The sequence below is a fragment of the Lutjanus erythropterus genome, chromosome 9 (assembly GCF_056507025.1).
Source record: "Lutjanus erythropterus isolate fLutEry1 chromosome 9, fLutEry1.hap2, whole genome shotgun sequence".
NCBI lineage: Eukaryota > Metazoa > Chordata > Actinopteri > Lutjaniformes > Lutjanidae > Lutjanus > Lutjanus erythropterus.
In genome coordinates this window covers 40,283,543-40,300,768 of record NC_139325.1, presented here as the reverse complement: position 1 = coordinate 40,300,768, position 17,226 = coordinate 40,283,543, and positions in this window count along the sequence as shown.

Below are 17,226 nucleotides of genomic sequence, written 5' to 3'. Positions count from 1 at the left end.
AACTAACAATAAAGATCTTTGGATATATGCCGAGCACACACAGTTTTTGCTTGGTGAGATACCTTCATTCCAACAATCTCAGATATAGTCCCAACAACTGTTTTCCTGTATTCTTCTAATCGTGGACACTCCCATACACAATGGAACAGAGTCCCCTTTCCTTCTAAATATTTAATACAAGTGTTTGGGATTATAAGGATTTGAAACCACCATCCACCCTTCCTGCCCTGAAGCACATATTACCCCATATGTGGGAGAAGCGAGAGATGGAGGGGGTATCCCTAATATGCTGCTGTGCTGTATACCAAATGTCAATAGAATTTTTGAGGAAAGGGTTCTCTGTTGTTCTCTTCAGGTTTCTTGGGTCTGCAAAAGCTTCAAGATGCATCGATGATTGTTCTAAAATTGCATCGTAGGACTCTGAATTGGACTCAAATTGAAACATGAGGTGCCAAGAGATTCCCATCTCTAATGAATTGTGTTCTGTTGAGAAACTGTGTGAGTGTGGTGTATAAACTTAAGCCTCCAGCGCACAAACACTGAGAATGGACTTTACATTTAGGAAGGAGACTTGTTGTGTCCAACGGGTAAACTGAAATGAAAAATATTTCACATTTCATTCTGTAGTTTTCAAAGAGGGAGGAGTAGATGTCTTCAGTTTCATATTTAATTTGATCTAATGTTTAACTGGCTAATTGAACTTTTTGTGGAAAAACTGTATCAGACACAAATTCTTATTCTACGCAGAGTATTTTTATGTCTTAAAAACATGTCTGGAGGGGATCTTAAATTTACTACTAATGCTGCTGCTACAACTAGCATTATTAAACTATTATTTCTATGAATTTTAAAATGGTTGCTTTGAGATTGTAGCACTACTTAAATTTGTTATAGTTCATTATCAAATTGTATTCAACCACATTTTGGCAAAACAGTTATCCTTTTGGAGCATACTGAACAGACAGATGGATAGTGAGGGACATAAAAACTAACTTCCACAGCCTCACAAGGGATTTTTTGATACCCAAAGGATTTACTTTGGTAAAAATAAGAATATAAGCAAAGGAGAGCACTGTTCTGTCATGTTATTACAATCAAAAATGATACTGAACAAAGTGAAAAAGAAGATATTTTCTTTTCTTTATCAGTTACTCGATAAAGAAACAATGGTGTACTCATTAAATTCACTTATCAGTTAAATATGATATTTTATTTTAAACTCAGTTTGACAACACTGCTCTGTGTATGCTCTGAACCAATCTTAACCTGTGCTAAATCTACTCATTTTCTTGAATTATTTTTTTCTGTTACTCCAATGTTGTTAATTGTTCAGCACAAATGAAACTTTGTACATGCAGTCTGTATGTCAGTAAAATACCTCCTAGGTTCAGATAATGACAATGAGAGAATCTGTGTGTTCTGCCCAAACCTGGTTCTGGTTACATACTAACTTGGTCTTCAAATGTTTAAGTGCACATACAGTACATAACCAATTCAACTAATTCTGTACATTTACAGTAAATTTCATCTATAACTGAACTTGTTGACCACGAGTATTTTTATAATGCACACCCACATACTGCAATGACTTCTGTGCATATTTATGACCATCTGTAGTGTTGTTAGTATGACGCATATTCTCACATCATATACAGTACCTCTTATTCACGTATCAGCTGCTCTCGTTGGTACACACTCCATACATACTATAACTCTTAACACTGGTTCAAACATACTGTATTGATATTTAAATATTCTCAGTGTTACCCTTCTATAACAGTCCAGTCCTGCATGCTATTTTTTCTGTCTTTTGCTTTTCTGTTCTCTATTTTGCTGAATTTTATATAATTTTAATGTGTCTCCAGAATAATTATATTTTAGGCACAGTCTGTAAGGTCCTTTGAGACTTGCTTGGAATGAAGGTTCACAGAATAATTACCTTAAATCCATACAAGTAAATCATTTAGACTCTTTGCAATAGAGCACTGTATATCCAGGTCACGCTGTGTTAATGTTGATGCAGAGGGTTTTTTGTTTGTTTGTTGAGACTACTTTATCTCTGGGTATCATTCAAGCTTCACTGTACTTTATCTTACAGTAAGCATTGGAACTCTCTGATATTTTAGTCATCTTGAAAATGTAAATGATGGTTTAATTGCAGCTATAATGACTTATTCTATCAAGTAATTTTCTAAATATTTACAAAGCTAAACTTGCCCAGAGCTATAAAACTACAGAACCTGCTCTGTGAGCCAACAGTTACATAATAAATGTCCGACTAAGTAGATGTGGGGAAAAGAAAAGATGATTGAGATAATGATAGCGAAAACACAATCACTCCACAAGAGATGACAACTATTAAAATTGATTAATGAAACACAGGAAATCAACAAAAAACATTATTGCACTCCTTGCAGTGAATTATAAATCAGCACTCAAGGAATCCCTGCAGCACGTTATTTGGTAATCAGAGCAAAGCAACACCACTATCAGGTTTCCAACAGCAGCATGAAGCCTCCTGCTATCTTTAACTATATTTTGTCATTTGTAAGTGCTCTTCTTTTACTGAAGGAGAGCAAGGCAGTTGTCAGTAAAGAAAGCATTTCAAAGTGTCATAAGTCGTCTTGATAGACTAGATTGTTTTAACAAATCAACAAATATAATCCCACATTTACAATAAATTAAAACCTGAATTTGTTTTTGTCTAAAAATTAACTTGTAATGGGATCACACCAGCCGCTGCGCCCATCAACATGTTAACGTTCTGACCCCACACCCATCTTCAAACTCAGCCTTCATTTTGATCTCAACCACACACACCTGTGAAGTTTTTTGATGGCATCTTGCATGGTTGTGATGCTATTAACGTGACAAAATCTGCCCACATAGATGAACGTATAAACACCTGGCAAAATATTCAAAACTGCTTCTGTGGTAGTTCCTGCTACAGAAGGTGTCTCCAGGACCACATATTGTCATGATTACACACACAGAGTCACAAGGTGAAAGCGAAACCTGCCACAAGCTGTCACAGTAATGGCAAATGGCTTGATAAGCCAAAGGGGACTTGTTCATATCTTTTACTGCATCAGTCCAACACTGAAGGATATTCATTTTATTGTCATATATAAAAAAGAAAAGTAGCAAATCCTCTAAGCGGAGCAGCTGAAGTTTGATATTTTAGTGTGAAAAAGACAGGAACAATTACTATCAAAATAGTTGACAACAAATAAAATGCCCACGTTTGTAACAAATTAAAACCTAATTTTGTGATTACTTTATTTCTAAAATTAAAAATCCACCATTTGATAAATCTGACACTGCCGCACTTTGAAAATGATTGATAGCAAGAAATTATAGGTCTTGTAAAATGACAGCAGATAAAAGGCAACGCCCTGGGTAGTCAAAATTGTAAGACTTTTAAACACTGAGCCTTTTTTGTCTTAGAGATATTGAATAACAAAAATGTCAAGAGTTGATATCAGAGATATTAATATCACCCTGTGGCAAGTATTCTATAATAAGAAAGCTGCTTGGAACTGATGATTAAAGCTTATTGTCAGGCTGAAGTGCTGAAGGTTATTGGCTTTAATACACATACTCTGAAATTGTACAGATGATTGATAACAGAAAGTTATTACAACATTTTGTGAATTTGGGTGTTTGCATGCACAGACCGAATATAGTTCTTTGCAAACAAAAGAAATGTATTCAAGTTATGCAAATACAGTAGGTCTTCTTGGTGCTGAAACAGTTTGCAGAACTGTCTGCCTGTCAGAGGTGTTTTATCCACAGACTCAACAGTTGTGAAAACAGACACTAACTGAGCAAAATCCAAAGGGCACAGAAACTGGTGTTTCCAAAAGCATCGTAATTACTGCTCATCTCCATTTTTTGCTGACACATAAATGTGCTCATAATTCTGTACTGAGCAAGTACCCTTGCTTGTGGTGAGCCATTTTATCTTTTTTATAGTTATTTCATTTTAATTAGGATGGAGTATCACAAGTGGGGGAAGAAAACCAGTGGTGAAGCTGATTACAACAAACCAGACTGACTGTTTGACAATTAAACATGTGAGATACACACTGTCTTCACTTAGTGACTATTTTGAATATTGAATATTATGATGTAACTGTTAAGTTGACCTTTAACCTTTTGGATATAAAATGTCATCACTTTATCATTCTATCTTATTAGATATGTGGGTCAAATAGTCATAATTAGCATATGAATTATTGAGTTATGGCTAAAAATATTATATGTGCAGTCATGGTGACCTTGACCTCTAAATTCTCCAAACAGACATTTGTGCTAAAATTGAAAAAGATTCCAGGTGTTCTTGAGATATCATGTGGGATGGACACTGACCAGCAAAATCTAATCAGTTCATCCTTGAGTCCATGTTGACGTTTGTGCCAAGTTTGAATAAATTCTGTCAAGGCGTTCTTTAGAAAACACAGTCACAAGAACGGGACAGACAGAGGGAGTTGCCAGAGCATGTTAACGGTTAACGGTGACTTCTCCAAGAAAAAACTGTTTGTGTGTGGAAAAAAACTGCTTTTTGTGCTAAACGATGCATGTATGTGTCTGCTTAAATTTCTTGTACTTTTTCTTGTATGGAGGGCTTGTACGAACATACAACGTCAAATTCAGTAGCTCGTAACCTCAGATAACTGTGTAAATGATCCGTCTGTACATATTTGAGTGCACATGCATGAGACTTGTAAATTAGCATTATTATTAAAAATAATAACAATACTAATACCATATTCCTGCCCTGTATGTCAGGAAGTGTTCATTTGTGAAAATGGCATCAAAGCATAAAAAGAAGAACTTTATGAGTCTGAAGTTTAAGTCCTGCTTTCAGAGACCCACAAAGCAAAATCTGGCATTTTAAATTCTTTGGAATTAAGGGACCTGCTATAGCCAAGAACGGAAAAATGAGCGCTGTTAATGCTGTGTTACCTGAGGGTCAGGCTGTCACTGAAATAAAAATTAAATGTCTTGATATGAAAATGGCTCCAAAGACAAAATACAAAACCTAAAGCACATCAAGGCAATCGATGACTGTAACAGGAGGAGGAAGTCCGGGGGAAGCTTTTATCAAAGAGACCGGGGACAAAATAAGTGAGGATGTTCCCCTGGGCAGTGACCTAATAAACCTGCATGTGAGGATACAAACCAACAGACCTGACAGTAGATAACAATACATCATTAAAAGAATGATGATTTATGTGTAAATATACAATTATAATTTAAAATGCAGTCAAACTGGATAATGGTGACATAATTATGAAGTGTCATTTATTTTTCAAACTAAATGTCTTCAAGCTAATGAAACCTACAGTCTTTAGTGAAATGTTGGTTTGGATAACAGCAGACTAACTGCACATGACTCCTATGACAAGTCTGGACCACTTGTAAATTCTGTTTGGATCTGAAAGAAAATTCAAAATAGTTCTCCTAAATCACTCACACGCACCACTTAAGAACAAATCTGATTGTGCGAGTGGGTCTGGCATGAGGCCCATTGTACTGGAACGAGATTTATTCCTCTGCAGTTGCAGTAAACACAACACATGGCCCCACCAATAACTGTGCCGTATTCAGAGCTTAGACCCTGAAGGTATTTGAAGCCTAAAAAACAACAATGTTAATTGTGATCAGCAACATGACTGTGGTTATGTACTGACAACCCTCCACAGAAACTCACACCGGAGAACCATTTTAAGTAGAAACATTTTAGAAAGTAAAAATTGAAGGCAAAAAACATGCATCAATCAACTTTTTGCCAACTGCATGTGCAGACTATAAAAAAGGACCAGCAAGAACATGTCCCCTTTGTTCATTTTATGCTGGTGTAAGCAAAGTATTCTCATTGTTATAAGAACATTTGGAGCTTATCTCAACTATTAAAAAAAATTAATAATAAAAATAGTGACATTTCTACTCACTGACTAAAAACCAAGGAAAGTACACGAGAAATCAAATTAAGAACAGCTTTCTGTTCATGCAAGCACAGCCACTGACGTCAATATAATTCTTGCTAGAATTAAATTAAAATAATGCACTGAGATTGTCACTCAGCCAAAGCATTACCTGAGCTGCACCTTGGATGCACCAAGAGTAAAGGATCTACAGTGTCACACATAACAAACTTGTCATGCTGATGTGTCCCATTTTATGCAAACAATATAAGACCTAATTGGTAAGTCTTTGAATTAATTAACTGTCTGAATCAGTGCCACGTTTGAAGTCTATTGTACTGCAACACACAATGTTTGAGACAAAATGAGAGAGACTGGCTGCCAGCCTCTGCCAGGTGTAGCTGCCATACTCTGCTCTATTGATTAGAGCTGTAGAGGGGGATTGAAGAGCGAAGTACTCACAGTAATCTCACAGAAGGCCAAACACCATTCCAAGGTAAACTGACCATAATGACTTTGCTGGAAAAAAATCTACAACTTGTTTTTCACACAAATAAAGGTACTGTGCAGGTTGAAATGTCCTGTGACAAGATGACGAATAGCAGCCCTTTCAGGACAAAACTACATTTCTGGAATTAGCAAAGTGTTCTTGAATGAGTCTAGTGTAATTAAACTGTGGAGAGAAATTGTAGTTTTTGGACAAATGGTTGTTAAATCTACAATTACTGATTTTGGGCCACTTGGAGGCAACAGAAAGATGTTGTAAAAACAACACTGACAAATTACAAACTTTAAGTTGATATGATGAACTTCTAGCAAATATTTATTATTTGCACATCCATCAGAACAACATTATGATTAATTTGTAGGCAACTCCTGATGGAAATATGTCTCTTTAGCTGCCAAATGCTTCTCTATGTTCATTATCTAGTTGCTACCTGTGTCTGTATACTGTTTGTTGTTGTTCAGGTAGTGTGAAGTGGGTTTTTAGAGCGTTTTCGCTAGTACAGCTTCCTGCTGCTGCTGAAAATGGTGCTATACAATCTAAATCAGTACAGTTGTGGCCTAGACAGCTAAACAATAAGCTGAAACTTGCTATAAAGCTCTGTAAAGCAGAGGGTAGCTGCAGATTCAGGTGATACATTTCTGTAGTTTCTTCATTATGAACAGCTCCTTTCATACATTTTCACATTGTTTTCATATTGGTGGTGTTTCCATCCAAATGTATAAAATATTTTAACTGAAACTGAATGAATGTATGTTTGCTTACTTCCACCAGCATTGCTAGTGCAATAACAATTCTCCCACTGGGAAACCATTATGTCATTGCAGAGGAGAGGGCACAGTACAATGATGTAATTAAAACCGCGCCCATCACACCTCAAACTGTGAAAAACTCTAGATAGCACCACCAAACTATAATGTTTCTGATTGCATCTGATCTGAATCTGATTGATTTCAGGGCTGTGTCTTTTTTTTGCACATAGCAATGGTGCAACAGAGGTTGACAGTTTTGCAGCACAGGCCACAAATATTGTAGCGCGAGTATAAAACATCTCTTACCATCTCCAAAAACCACAGTGACCAGCGCAGTTCATAACTCTGTCATGTGACTGACAAATGACATCCAACTAATTTTGTCTTTCTTTGACCGTTATGGTAAATTACTGCAACTAAACACTTCTTGCTATAGAAAACCTCTATATATTATGCTTGAAATGAGTAGCACAAAGTATCTCAGTAAATTTATATCATCACACATATAGTATTATTTACATTTTATTCATATTGATCACACAGTATAAATCTATAACGCATTTTTGTTCTTATTGATGCTTTACACAAACAAATATGGGAAGTGGTGTAACAACTACAAACTAGAATTGAAAAGATGTTTGTTGTTTGAATGCAATGGATTCATTACATATCTTTATACATTACAGATTTCCTAGTAGGTCATTTCTTATTTCACCCCTTTAATTCTTCACAATCCTTTAGTGTTCACTGACAACCTACTTTAATCTGCTCACCTTGCTTTTCCCCTCAGTTCTTCCCCTACACACACACCTACACTCTCACAACACACACACTGGGGCTTGCCCCGCTTCTCTCTGTGCGTCTCTCTCTCTGTACAGTATGTGTGTCTGCTCTGCTGATTTTCTTCATCGGCAGTATGTTTTGTAGTTGTTGCCCAAAAACACAACTTGCGTTTTGGATTTGAGCAGCGTGCGTAGGAGGCTTGTTTTAACTGTCTCCCACAGCAGAACGAACAGGTACGGGAGGGAGACAGTGAGGGGAGACTGTTCACTGGATAATCGATCACAGATAAAAAACAAGGAAAGAAAGAAAATGGGTCGCCACATATACTTGTGCTGCCATTAATATACCTTGGCGATCTGACCAAGTAAAGGCAGATAACAGACCAGTTTTTTTGTACAACCCTGTAATGTGAGGAAGGTTTCCACAGATGTGTGTGATCATGATCATGGATGTGTTATAGAGCCATCGGATTGTTGAGACTGATAGAGCAGTTGATCAGTTATGTAAGTTAAATGTTCGCTACATCAGAACTTACTTGAAAAAAGTGTTTCCATCTCACATTAAGAGCAATAATACTTTCGAAAAGGAAAATATCACCTCAAGCAAACTTTAAAATTGATAAAGTATTTTCAATTTTGCCATTTTGAGATTTTGTGATACTTAAAAATGTGTATAAAAATATGATGATGGAAGTTGATGGAAACACAGCTATTGCCATTCGATACATTGTTATAATAAAAATATAAATTATAGGCACTTTAAGCATACAAATTTAGAAATACACTGTTGACACTCTTGGCAAACAAACTGTTTCATGGACCAGTACTAAGATACATGATAGTAATTATTAATATTCTTACCAGTAATGCATTATTAGTATATATTCCAGCTCAGGGTTGGTTTGCTGTGGTTGACAGCGTGACTCACAAAGCTAAGGACACTGACAGTGACAGCAAGTCAAACAGACGACAAGCCCAGGATTCCCTTGAAACTGGGTCTCCAGAGAATGACTCACGCGGTGATGAGGGGACACGATGCTACAACAGCACTTTGAATTCTCAAGTCAAAACATACCCTTACACTCACGCCTTATGGAATTGGTGATCATACTGCAGTGTATGCTGCAGGGCATGAATGCACCTCCTTTGACACAATGAGATCAGCGTGCTTCACCCCAGTACAACACAGAGTAGAGCTCTGGGATATGCACATACAGATTCCCCACGACTGGTCTTAACTTAGTTTGTTTGAGCTGATTTACTTTGCACAGTGATAAGACACTGAAGTGGAGCGATACAAACATAGTAATAAAATAGTATAACAAAAATAGTTTATATCACATACCACCTCTGGCAGTGTGCTGCACACTACTACTGTATTCTCCTCCTTCATGAAACTTGCTGCAATGTGATTAACAGCCGAATGAACTTGTCTCTCCTGGCAAGTTTGAACTAATAATGAATTTTATGACAGATGCAATAAAGCTGTCTTTGCTTTGTTTGTTCAAGATTTAATAGGTTTGTGAATCTGCTGGTTTGGTAGACGACGAGTGCATATATTTTTTATTTGTGGGATTTTATTTTGTTCTCTTTATTATGCGACTTTCATTGTGTTTATATAGATGATGATCTCACTTCTACTCTGAGGTGATCCAGGGTGAAAGTCATAAAGCAATTCCACTTGCAGAGAGAATAGCTCTCTTGGGTGTCTGAAATTAACAACAGACCAAAATATCCTTTTCGCAACAATGGTTGAGGTGCTGATGAGGTCTTAATCAAGATTCTTCTCATCATATCTTAAGTCACATTATTCTTTTTCAGAGAAGGGCAATGCTGTCATCTTTATTTAATCATAACTGCTATGGCAAAAGCTGCGCATGTAGGATGCAGTGGCCAGTAGCTCCTTCAAACGTCGCTACTTTTCTCCTTTACTATGCTCATTTTTTTATGACAGAAAGACACTCATATGCATTAAAAAGGAAGTGTGGTTTTTGGATTAAAGAGCAGGGGACCCTGAGACGACCAACAAATGCAGTCATTGTCTTTCAAGCATGCTGTCAGATCATCTGGATGCACCTCCCCGGGTGACCGCCCCAGGGGGAGAGGAGGAGAGCAGGGATAAGAGCTACAGCTGCTGCAGCTGGGACTGAAGGCTGATTCTGAATAATGTCTGGCCAGGAAACTCAAAAAGGACAAAATGGGACTCCATCTGGCTGAGCAACCGGAAACCAGAGACTGTTGTACCCACACAGAAAGACCCGGATGGGGCTGTTATGCCTGAGGGGCAGCTCGCACTCTGAGCTGACAGAACACAACGCACAAGACTCCATTAGGAGGAAGAGAGGCAGACTCTGTGTTTACATCGATGATGCTTTGTGCTCAAATACAGCCATGTTTTCCAGATGTTGAGCTTTTAATGTGAAGATGTTGACCATATTATCATCACCATCCCATTGCCGCTGTTTACATTCAACCAACGCAAATTTAAAAAAATCAGTACTATTTCCTGCGTGTAAATATACATGTTTTTATTTATTTTCACTGTATTTCATTCTGAATTTAATTAATTATCTGTGTTGTATTTTGTGTGTATTATGAAGGAACTAAAACTCTAATTTCATTGTATAACCATGTGTTGCATAATGATAATAAATGTCCTTAAATTCTCGAATCTAAACACATAGAATATGGTGGTAACATGGACCAGATGGCAGGGTAGACTGCCAGATCAGTGTGGTAACCTTCAACACATTGTGCGGGTGTAGACTAAGAATGCCAGTTACAAGACTCGCTTTGATGCCTACGAGTATAATTTGTAAAGGATAGGCTTGATTTGGAGCCTCTTGTGTGTTCCAGAGGAGATATGGATGTAGAGTTGAGATGGACCCTGTTCAAAAAATCTCTGTCTAAGATGTGGCTGTTTGGTGCTTGATGTCTGTCATATTGGTAAAAAGAGTTGCCAGAGGTTGTTCAAAAGGAGATTGACATAGTGGAAAGATGACTGTGAAGCCTGAGACTAAAGACAAGGGTGGACAGAATTAATGTATTTTCATGCAGCATACATGTATTTCACTTAGCCAATGCAGAATTTTATGTGAATGAAAATTATGTGTAGAGTTATAACGAAAGCTTCACCCCAGGGAATCTTTGACTCAGAGCCTATAGGCAGACACTGGGAAACATGTGGAGCATATAAAATATTACATGAAAAGCAACAGCAATTGGAGCAATAAGGCAGTGATTGCAGCAGAATTTTGCTTGAGACCTAAACAGCACACGTTCAGCATTGTAAATTAGAGCCTTGACTAGAGAGCCCTTTGTTCTCATCTGCAGAATATACAGTATATTCAACTATCTAACCTCTCAAGTAAGGGTGTCGCAACAACTGCAATTTTAAAATTCTGCACTATTGACAAGCCAACCGCAGGGAGTGGCAAATAAGAGCAATGTACATGTTTTTTTTTTCTTTTTTCATCTTCTTGTTTCACACTTCAATGCATGTTAAATGAAGGAATGCTTAAAAAAAATTTGATACCAATACCAGAGCCAGGGACGGTCCAGGCTCAAGGATGGATCGATGCCAGCTGGCTGTGACCCAACTTCAAACTTGTAATCTGTTAGGATTGCCATGGCTTATTGTTGTTTTACTGATAATTTCATGGGTTATCCTGTTGAACTTGGTTTTAGCATTCTGCATGGTTGATGTGGCTATTTCCTGCAGGGGCAAAGTTGAACTAATGTTGTAATTAAGGTGGCAACTAGGACATATTTTCATCATTGATTTAACTGTCGATTATTTTCTCAATTAATCGATGAGTTGCTTGGTTCATAAAATGTCAGAAAACAGTGAAAAATGATGATTGGTGTTTCCCAAAGCCCAAGTTGACATTCTCAAATGTTTTGGTTTGTCCATGACTCAAACATATTCAGATTACTGTCAGAGAGGAGTAAAGAACATGGAAAACATTCACATTAAGAAGCTGGAATCAGACAATTTGGACATTTTTTAATTTTTAAAAAAATGATGTGAAATGATTAATCGATTATAAAAATAATTAATCATTTTAATAGTCGATTAATAATCAATGTCTTGTTGCAGCTCTAGTTGCCATATTGAGGATCAGTCAAGAGAAACTGTGTGAACATTAAGCCTCATTTGAAGCCAACCAAATAATGATTAGTAGGTTGAATGCCAGGAACAGTTTTTTCATGTGTTTTTTAAGAACATTTATACTGCAAAGTGAGCTGCATTAGCTTTGTTGTTACATGAAAGCCAGCTGATTCTGCTCTGTGATCCTAATCATCTGTGTGTGTGTGTGTGTGTGTGTGTGTGTGTGTGTGTGTGTGTGTGTGTGTGTGTGTGTTGCTGTTGTATGTAAATTTAGTTGATAGACATGCCCTGAAGGTAATGATATAGCTACATATAAAAAAAGAAATAATCAAAGGCAGGAATTCATTTGCAACACTGTAATTATGACTAGCACCACAGCTAGCTCCAAATATCATAAGACTGCTCATCAAAAACTTATTCAACAAGTAAATATCCAGTCCTGAACAGGAGTTTCTTGGGTTTGTAGACAAAACTTTGTGCTACTGCTCTACATCCCTGATTCAAACCACACAAACTGACATAAAAGTACTGAGCACAAATGTGCAACAATTCATTTCAGAGCCCATACAGTAGTGATTCAGTTCAACTATGGCTGGAACTGAGTGCTTCATAGTAACATCACTTGTATATCATTCAAGCTGCCTGGAGCTGTTGCCAACATGATCTTGACCCTGATAAGAAGCAGGAATACAGAGAGATGGTTGGATTTCATTTATACAGCCTTTTTTTTTAAAGTTTATATAAGACCACAAAGCATGAAAGTGAGATGAACGCTAAATTCCAGCTCTGTACATTCAGCAGTGTAAACATAAACACAGAAAATATAAAGATAAACAACAGTACTATCTTATAATAATCCCAACATCCCACATTACAGTTACAGCATATTCTATAGGTCAGATTCAAGGTACATGCACACACAACAATGGCCTCCCAAATGGATGTAATACTGCAATGTTCCCTCCTGCACCCAGAGGATGGAGGAAAGCTATGTTTGATTCGTTGACCACAATGTTATGGAATTGATTAAATGCTGCATTCTGTGAAATGGTCCCCATACATCTTTCCTCAGACAAAGCTGCTGCAGTGATTGCCTGGGGTAAAAGTGAGCACCAAAGTCACAAGGGACAGTGTCACAGTGAAGTATCCCACATTAAGATCAGCAACAAACTGCAGTGTCATTCGATGAGTTTGAGATGATTCAGCAGAGCTGGGCTGAGTTATATTTGCAAATAAAGCATAATTCAATGTACTGGAGGGACCATAGATGAAGGATTTTTCACACAAGATAAAGCCATGAATACTAGAAATTATATGATTGTAACCAGAGTATATCACTCTGATCTACAGGGAACAGAGTTGTGCCTGTCAGCCCCAGCAAGTAAGCGTACAACTCCAAAGAACAACTCTGTACCTTGCTTTTTCAGAGTGGTATTTAAAAGGACAGTTGGCCACAGAAATGTCAACCTGATTTGGTTGAAGGCAGGTGACACCAAACAACGGCTGCTGCAGTCAGGGGAGAGACACTCCGTAGGTCCACTGACTTTATAACTGAACTATAATCTGATGCAAACTTTTACTTACTCTGACTGGGCAGATATGTGAAGTTTTCACATCACAGATGAAGAAAGGCATTGAAACATGAGTCATTAAGTGTTCTCATGTAGGCTCATAAATGAATTTAGTGTGGTGAGAAACAGGCACAATGAGTCTACTCTGCTCATTAGTGCCTGCCTGTTGAAAAATTAAGCTTAAAATGTGTTCACAGTTTAGAAAACATAATTAATATTTTTCTCATTAATGATATATTTTTTCACCCACCCTCCATTAATCTGATATGTTAATTTTTTTTGAACCACTCCTCCAGATCTGTGGTTTACTCATGTGCCTGTGGGTATAACTGCAGCCTGCACATCTCTTGCAAATAGACAGGCAGGCAGTTCCATCCAATCATTTCATTCAGGCTACATGAAATAACTGAAATGACTTATTACAGGTCTGCAACAGCCACAGATACCATATTTTTCTTTTTTTTTGTCAGAGCATTTAATTTATTAATTGCTGTCAGGATGTGTATTTGATGATAATTGCTTGTTTGACAACAGAGGGTCTGATCTCATCTCATTTTACAACCCCGTGTTGTAAAATTATCAATAAATTAACCTTGCACCTTGATATAAAGAGAAGTTCAACAATACTTTTAAAATATTTTACATACCCTAGCTTTAAGCTGAGATCTGATTAACAAACATTTAGATGCTGAACTCTTTCTGCAAGCCTCATCAAAGTAATCCAATCTCTGAGTAAGTGACCTGTAATCCATCCTAAGGAATCTTTGGGGAAGCACAAGGTAGGTAATGGCTTTATGAGATCAACCGTGAGGTCAGAGGACTTCTAAGTCTTTACAGGAATCGTTTGCAACACGGATCAGAGATCCTGACATGCCAACAGGGAAAAGAGCTGCTGATATTTCTAAACATTTGACTAAAAGCCATATGGCAGGATAAATATTTACTCAGAGTTCAAACGGATATACAAAAACCATCAGCATCTACTGTAATATGCATACACAGCGGGCTAGACGATGTGAACACTAATTCTCTCTTGCTCTGTGACTGCAGTATGCACACTATGCATGCTACGCATGGCAGCTAATGTCTATCCACTCTCTCTCATAATCAAGATGCAAAGTCAGAGGAGCTGTGGCCAGTAACGTGAGAGACCTAACACCTCAAGTGTAGTTTGCACACACGCACACGCGCACGCACACACACGCATGCATGTACGCAAACACAATTCTGATCCTACTTAGGGAAGAACCCAGACCTGTATGTGTGTCTGACCTTTGTCTCAAATGCACACACTCACAGATCACATTCTTATATTCTGAGAACAGTGAGTGTATGGTATAAGTATTTGTACCAATCTGAAAAAGCTTTGAATGAATGGGGTACTAGATTTAGATTTATTAAAATAAGACTAAAAGTGCTTTCAGACAGGGAGTGCAGTTGCCATCGCCGCAGCTGCCATGTAGCAATGTTGATATTCTGTATTCTGAATCACCATCAGCAGGGCACAACGCTGCCACTGATGCTTGTGACTTCCTTTAATCCTACCAACAACCTGCACCACAGGCTGCTGCTATCCATCTACTCTATTTTTATCATACAGCTATATAAAGTGGGATGCTTAAAACAGAAGAAATTGATAGCAATATGACAAGATTATTATTATCAGCATGATTAAGCAAGTTTTGCTGACACATTTGCTGACACACATTGGCTTCAGACCTGATAATCAAACTTTGAAGCTTTATGTTGCTCCAAGACTGTTTCTCTTCATTAATATTCTGTCCATTGCCTGTTAAGAAGTTTATAATTTTATAACCCAGATACCAGTTTAAATAAATAAACTCTCGTACATGTAGATGACAGCAGAAGCCACCTTCTCACTCATTGCTGCTGTTTTTACATTGGAAACAACATTCACTAACATCATCTTAAAGGCCTGTCCACATCAAGAACAATAACTATAACAATTACTATAAAGATAACAAGGTGAGCATCCACATGATGAATACTAACGTTCTGTAAACAGCAGCACCAAGCCTGCACTGCGCACTCAGATGGATTCTCATGGCTGCATTTCTTTCATTCATCAAATCACTTTGAAAGTGATCTTGATATCGTTTACCATTGTCGCTCTTGTAGCTGTGGTGTGGACTCAGCCATCCACTTGAGTTAGAATGATTTTTAAAACACTATCTTTACTGTTACTGTTAATAGTCATCGTCCTTGGTGTGGATGGCCCTGAAGAGTCTGCAGCCATGCCAGCAGCACTGAGGCTGTAATGCTCACTGCAAAGAAAATCTGTCTCTGTCACAGATGAAGTAATGATGATGGTGTCAGATGAAAAGTCAGCTCACAAACTTTAAAGTTCACAAAGACCATGGACATCTGCTGTATAGTAATCCATCCAGAGACAACCTGCTGATGGCACTAGACGAAAAGTCAGGGGATCACCACAGTCATTAGGATTCATCCTCTGAGGACCACAGATACACATACAAAATTTCATGGCAATCCATCCAATAGTTGTTGAGAGATGTCAATCCAGACCAAAAGGTTGACTGGCCAATGGACCAATATCCACACAGCCACACTCTTTTCTCCCCTTAAAAATCAAGCAATATCAAATTTTCATTAAACCCTCCCTGTCTGGTAAATACCCACATTTTTTAAAACTGACATCTACAGAGTGTGAGTCCAGATATCTGGTATAGAATATATTATATTGTATACCAGCATACATTATGTAGTCTCCAAGGCCAAACTGAGATAACACTGATTACATCATCAGGGGCTATTTTCATAGACTGAACAAAGCTCCCTCCAGAGCTCCAGAGAACATTAAACAACAGTTTTACAGGCTGTGTTGTGCTCTCACTGTCTAGTGAACTGACCTTGATGTGTTAAATCAATGGCGTTTTCCTTTAATATTGGGAAGATGTTTAGGTCCAGTTTTAAAAATTGCGTGGACAGCAGCTACAGGCAACGATAGACATCGTCTCAACTTTCATGTTTCAATCGTGTTTTCAACTATATTAAATATTAATGAAGGTATCAGTATGTTCCCTAAGACCATCTGAGTTGTGGTAGCTGTTTCATGCACATACAGTGGACCCAAGCTTCTCTCCCCATTGCACATGTATTACAGTATTTCTAACCCTGTTTTGACTGTATAGTCCATTCACACTGGAGTCTACTTAAAAAATGCTTGCATAAAATCGCTTGAATTCTGAGAGAGATGTCGATGGACACTGAACCCACAACAGAGCCCACAGGGGAAATGAAGGATCTACTTATAGTTGTAGAAATGTGCAAAAAAGCTTTGGAGACAGCTGAGAATATGAAGAGTTACAATAATAAATCCTTGAAAACACATTTTGCTAACTTTAAGTAACATTTTCAAAATAGCTGTAGTGTTCCAAGTTAGTTAGTTAATTTTGGCACAAATTATATAATTTAATTCAAGCAAAATTGAAACATAAATGAAATTCCTTGTACACTGAAGGATAATATCGACATTAGCATATAGTGTATATTTTAAAGTCTTAGCATATAGTATAGACTAGCAGGAAACTGAG